Raw genomic sequence first — 6,000 nt, forward strand, 5'->3', positions numbered from 1 at the left:
CTAAAGTCAAGTGTTATTTAATTTGCCCTTGACTTGCTTATTACTTATATATTGGATATGTTTAATTCTGTAAGAAATATATTAAAATCACTTCCTATAATTGTTTTTTAGTAGGATTTTCTTTTATTTTTATGTGTTTTATATATTTAACTGTTGTGTGATACCTTTAGTTTTATCACTATTTTATCTTCATAAGTTGTGCCTTTTACTAATATAATGTTTTTCATTCTGGTTTGTGTTTTTGTTTTTAAATTCTACTTCTCTGGTATTTTTTCTTGCCACTTTTGTTCTTCTTGATATTTGCCTGGTATTTTCTTGCCCTTTGCTCTACGGTCAGCCATTCTTCATCTTTTCTTTTTTAAATAATATGTTTCTTATACATAGAATATAGCTTTATTTTTGTTGTTTCGCTGATTGTCAGTGCTCATACTTCTTCCCTTCTCTGGGTGCCCGACGCCTTAGACGGTATTCTGTGCTGCGCTCGCAGACATGTGGGTCTGGTTGTGGGTGTGCTGAGCTGCAAATTGTTGCTATTCTGTCGGTAGAGAGGGGCCCGCTGTGTTATCCCCTCTCCCATATCCCCTTGCATCCTTCCAGCTTCAGGGGTTAGGAGGACTGAATACACCCTGCTAGTTTTTGCCTAGTTTCTATTAGGTCAGCTCCCCGGAGAGAAATGTTAGTGTCATTTCTCTCTACTTGATTTTTTGTTTGTTTGTTTGTTTTTTAAAGATTTTATTTATTTGACAGAGAGAGACACAGTGAGAGAGGGAACTCAAGCAGGGTAAGTGGGAGAGGGAGAAGCAGGCTCCTTGCTGAGAAGAGAGCCCGATGTGGGGCTCGATCCCAGGACCCTGAGATCATGACCAGAGCCGAATGCAGATGCTTAAGGACTGAGTCACCCAGGTCTTCCCTCTCTACCTGACAGAGGCCAGGGTCTTACCTATACCTAGGTTACCATAGACCCCAGGAGCAGTTTGGCTCAGGGATACACAGAGTGGGGTTGGGGGTGGAGGGATTAATTGGTGAGTTGACATTGCCATTTTCCTAACATATTCTGGGGAAAACAGAACTCTTCCACCATTTGTAGAAAGCTCTTTGAAGAAATCCTGTATTTTGCCTTTGTAAGCATTGAGCAGAAAAAGAGAGTACAATTTTTAGTTTTAAAAGGACACAAAAACCGAGCATGAAATGGGACCTCCCCTCTAACCCTGCTTTTATTTGGTCGAATTTTTCAAGTTTGTGGGCAAATCACCCACTGGCTGTGAAAAGGAAACGAGCGGCTTTGGGCTCTTCCAGCCTCCTTGCTCTTGTTGGAGGGCGGACGAGTGTTAGGTCACTGCTCGTTTGACAAGGAAATCCTCCGTCAAAGATAAAGTCCCCCTTGAGAATCTTCTGATGAATGCAGGAGAATACGTTTTGGTATAAAGGTGACTCAAGCTGCAACATGGGTTTGACTAAGGAAAACCTCTGGCTTATTTCCAGAGTTAATAAATTAATTAATAAAATTAATTAATAAAAGACAGCATGCTATGGCTTGGAGTAATCACTTGCAAGACACAAAGTGCTGTGGAAACCTGGGGTGGTGGGGACCGCTTCCTGAAGGTGCTGGGGCTGGACATTGGATGGATGTCCCTTCTTCAGTTGCCTCTTTTTACTGGGTCTGATTGCTGTATCTTTTATATTCCACATTCCAGTCATTTAGGAGGGCTGGAGATTATATCTTTAATTAGCTTTTCTAGAGAAGGAATCCTGGATACTCAAGTTTGGAGATGAGTTGACAGGGCTTTACCTTGAAACTTCCTATCTCCTCTCTCTTTGGCATTAACTTGGTTTATTTTTCTAGTCACTTATTTTTACTTTATTGCTTCCTATTTCAAAATTTTAAAACTTTGTTCAAATATTTTCAGAAATGACAACATTTACACTCAAAATTAAATATTTGTTTGATGTTTGTCTTCCATACTGGACTATAAGCGCCAATAATTGCATGTAATATATGTTATAAAATATATTTTTTGAATAAAAGAATTCATGTACTTCTTCCTAGTTGATAAAATATACATTTTTTTACATACTTTCTTATTTTTCACATTTTCTTATTTTGATTTTCACAACTAACTCTTTTTTTAGATGATTTGGATAAATATTATTGCCATATGAATTTTACAAAGGAGGACATTACAGTTTTGTAGGTGATATCCTTATTGTCTTCGAGCTACAAAGTGGAAAAGCAGTGGTTCTCATAGTACAGATCTTGGACCAGCAGCATCCATGTCCACTGCAACTGGTTAGACAGGTGAATTCTCAGGCTCCAACCCAGGTATATGGAATCAGACCCTCTTTGAGTGAGGTCCAAAACTTTGTTTAATAATTGCTCCAAGGATCCCAAAACGTGCTAAAGGCAGAGGAACGCTGATGGAAAGGGAGAACTTGTACGATATCTTCTTAATCCAGATTCTGTGATTTCTGCTTTATCACTTTGGTTCTGTTATACTACTAAAGTGTAAAGAAGTTTGCTGAGTGTATAATGCTGACTTGAATGTCTTAGGGGAAGTGTCCTGCTGTTGACTTATGTTCCATAACAAAGAGTTATTTAGTGAGGAAATAGTAGATTTACAAATGTCCCTTCTTTTTCCCCCCTTTTGTCTTTTTTTTAAATATTGCCTTTTTCTGATATTGGTATCAGGGTAGCACTAGCTTCATAAAACAAGTTGCAAGAACTGTTCCCTTTTATTTTATGTTTTGGAATTTTATAGGGTTAGTGTTAATTCTTCTTTAAACATTTGGTAGAATTCTCCAGTGAGACTACCTGGTCCTGGAGATTTCATTTTGGGGAGTTTTTAAACTATAAATTCGATTTCTTTCATTCTTTGAGAGCTATTTTCTGTTTCATACGGATGCAGGAGAGCTAGGTTCTCGTCTCACGAAGTCGAAGAATGCATCTCACAAAGGAGAGTGAGTAAAGCAACAGAAGTTTACTACACAAGGATATAGAAAAAGCTCTCACGTGTGAGAAGGATCCTGGCAGGGTGCCACCAAGGGCCTTTCGGGTTGGTCTTTTATAGAACGTTAACCAGGGAACTTAAATCTTTTTGACTTCTCTACTTGACAACACCTTTGTGTAAGTAGGACTAGTGATAGCATCTTTAATGGCTTACTTCTTTTTAGGATTAGTTTATTTTCTACTGACCACAGGAGACTGTCATAAATGAGACCCCCCCTTCAGACACCTCTGCAGTTTTGGGATTTCTGTGAGCCTGATTATGGAACCGCCTACCTAGCTCTGCCTGACGCTTTCTTAATACAGGATGAGTTACAATGGCTTGTATTTTTTGAGGAATTAGTCAATTTTGTAAAATTTATTTGTTCATTGTTGATATTCAAGGGAGGGAAATTCCTTGTTACTGGTGGGTTGTGGTGGGAGTTCCAGCTCCCCATGTAATTCCTACTGAGGCCATGGAGAGAGGACTGTTGGGTCCATGGTCAAAGGAGCGAGACTGATACAAAGCGAAGGTCAAACAAAGCTTTATTTCACGCCAGTCATCGAGAATCAAACTAACAGGCCAGGGCCATCTCTTGCAAAGAGGCGACCTCTTTCTGCCTTACAGACTAGCTTTTGAGGGCAAAGGCCATGTGGTTGGGCCTGGCCAGGGAAAGGTGGCCAATGAGATTGTAACACAGAGAAAGCTGCATAGTCCTGCTAGGTCACACATAAGTGACCAATTGAATAGAATTTATCCTATAGTAGATATTTGAACTAGCCTATCACCTTGGTCAGAATTGACACCCAAAAGGCACCCAAAGGGCGGGGCCCATACTCCTTGGTAGCTAGGGAGACGGTATGCGCCCCCACCGATTGGATACCTCCACCTCGCCTGACCCACCCTTGTATTTGGGCTTTGTTACCTGGGACTGGTTTCTGGGGCTTGTTTTAAGTAAGTCCCCTAGGGGAGAGGGGGGTAGAGACAGTTTAAGTTTTGCTGTATAAACAACAAGGTCATTGTTTAAGTGGATGGAATCACTCTGGCTAAATAGGCCCTTACCAGGTCCTTGCTACTTGCTATGGGGTTGTGAATCCTGACTCCACAGCTGACTTTTCCTGATGCCTTCCCAATGGAAGTGTAGCTGTACTTAGTGGAAGGAATAGGAAAATGATTTCTGCCCCCATCTTGCTGGAAAGGGAAGTTTGTTTCTTGATACAGTTATTTCTCCAAAAGAATGGAGCCATTTTTTTCCCCCAGCTGTAGTGTAGTCTTTAAAGAAAATAGACCTGAATGGAAATGTATTCTGTGTAATTCTCTCAGTGCCTTGACTGTGATGTTGACGCAACATGCTAGTACTTTAGAAAGCTGCCTTGTTGATTATCCCCCCCCCAACCCCCACCCCCATTCTGCCTTGGCTCACAGACTTCCTCTCTGTGTGTATCAGGTAGCGATGTCATTTTAGTCCTTTACCCAGGAGTGCCTATTGCCAATAAGCCACCCATCTCAAATAATTCTTCTGGGAAGTGGCCAGGAAAATATTTAGTTTTGGAAAGTGGATAAACCATTCAATCCAAAAGACAGAGCACCTGGGACTTTAGCTCGGCTTTGACTGATTGGTAAACTTTGATGAGGGGTGGAGGAAAAGATAGATTTTTAGGTTTTAAAGAATTGCCTAAGGAACTATTTGAATGACCCTTCCATGGCAGTTCAGTCTGGAGTGAAGGGAACATTCTGGAGTGCCCTTTGTAGTACTCATTGAACTAAACAGCAGGTCAAGAGAGTTTAGAAGCACCGGTAATTTAGCCCTCTGGTTTCCACAGAGACCACTTCAATGTGGAATCCGGAAGCACTGGAATGCTAATCAGTTCCACTGATAGGAGTAAGCATCAGCAGAGAGAAGAATTGTAGGCTAAATCCACAAGTTAGCTCTTAAGCCTCAGGCTGCTCTGTAAATGGGTCCTTTGTCTTCTCCAATACCGCTCCAGGGTGGGCAGTATTTAGTGTCTAGTAGTCTTTGAGAATAAGTTTGAAAAAACTGGTTTATATAGCTTTCTATTTGGATCTCTAAATTTCCTATGTGTAGAGGCAATCCTGTTTACCCATAACAGTACTGCAAGACCTTAGGGCGTGCATTTTAGTCCACTCACTTTATCTATGGCTCCCCCTTCTATGCTACTATGATAATCCTGTCACCTTGGTTTTATTATCATTATTTTTATACTATTGCATTATATGAATTTCTAAAGCCATTTAAACATTTCTTGAATACAGTGAGATTTAAATAAATAAAAATCTCCTTTCCCTGCCACATAGCACATTTATGAATCTCCTCTTCCTACCTTACCTTATATTTCCTCTTTTTCAGGAAACCAGTTTAGACTGATAGAGAATGAAAATAAAAATACCCCTTTACTTTTCCTGACTCTTCAATCTCTCTTCCCAGGACTGACCATTGAGAGCATCTTATGCATGCTGGGCAATTAATTTTAAAGCAAGCCTGAACATTGCTTGATTAAAGACAATTTTTTTCCCTAAAATCTTATGAAGCATGAATAAGAAATATGGAACTCATTATCCCCTGAGATCATATAGGCCAAAAATATGAGCACATTCAAGTCAGTTTTAGTTAAATTCATAGATAAAAGATCCATCTAAGAAATTTAAAAAGAACATAGGAATGTTCAGGGCTCATCACATTTGAAGCTAATAAATGGAGGTCTGCTCCCATGGTTTCCCATAACCCTCCTTGGATCTAACATCTGATGATGTTCTGGTAAATGTTTAATCACTGGGGAAAAAAAAATTGAGATGGGTACATTAGGTACATATATCCCTATATGTACTTTGTTATAAATATTACAGATATACAGATGTATAGTACAATCTACGAATAGTAGTAGAACATAAAATACTCCTTATTGTAAATTTCATATAGCCAATGGATGGGTAGAGAATGCTTTTGTTGATTTTTGCTGAACTCATGTCTGTAGTCAACCTATGATTGCATGTGAACCAC

Source organism: Neovison vison, chromosome 10 (assembly GCF_020171115.1).
Source record: "Neovison vison isolate M4711 chromosome 10, ASM_NN_V1, whole genome shotgun sequence".
NCBI lineage: Eukaryota > Metazoa > Chordata > Mammalia > Carnivora > Mustelidae > Neogale > Neogale vison.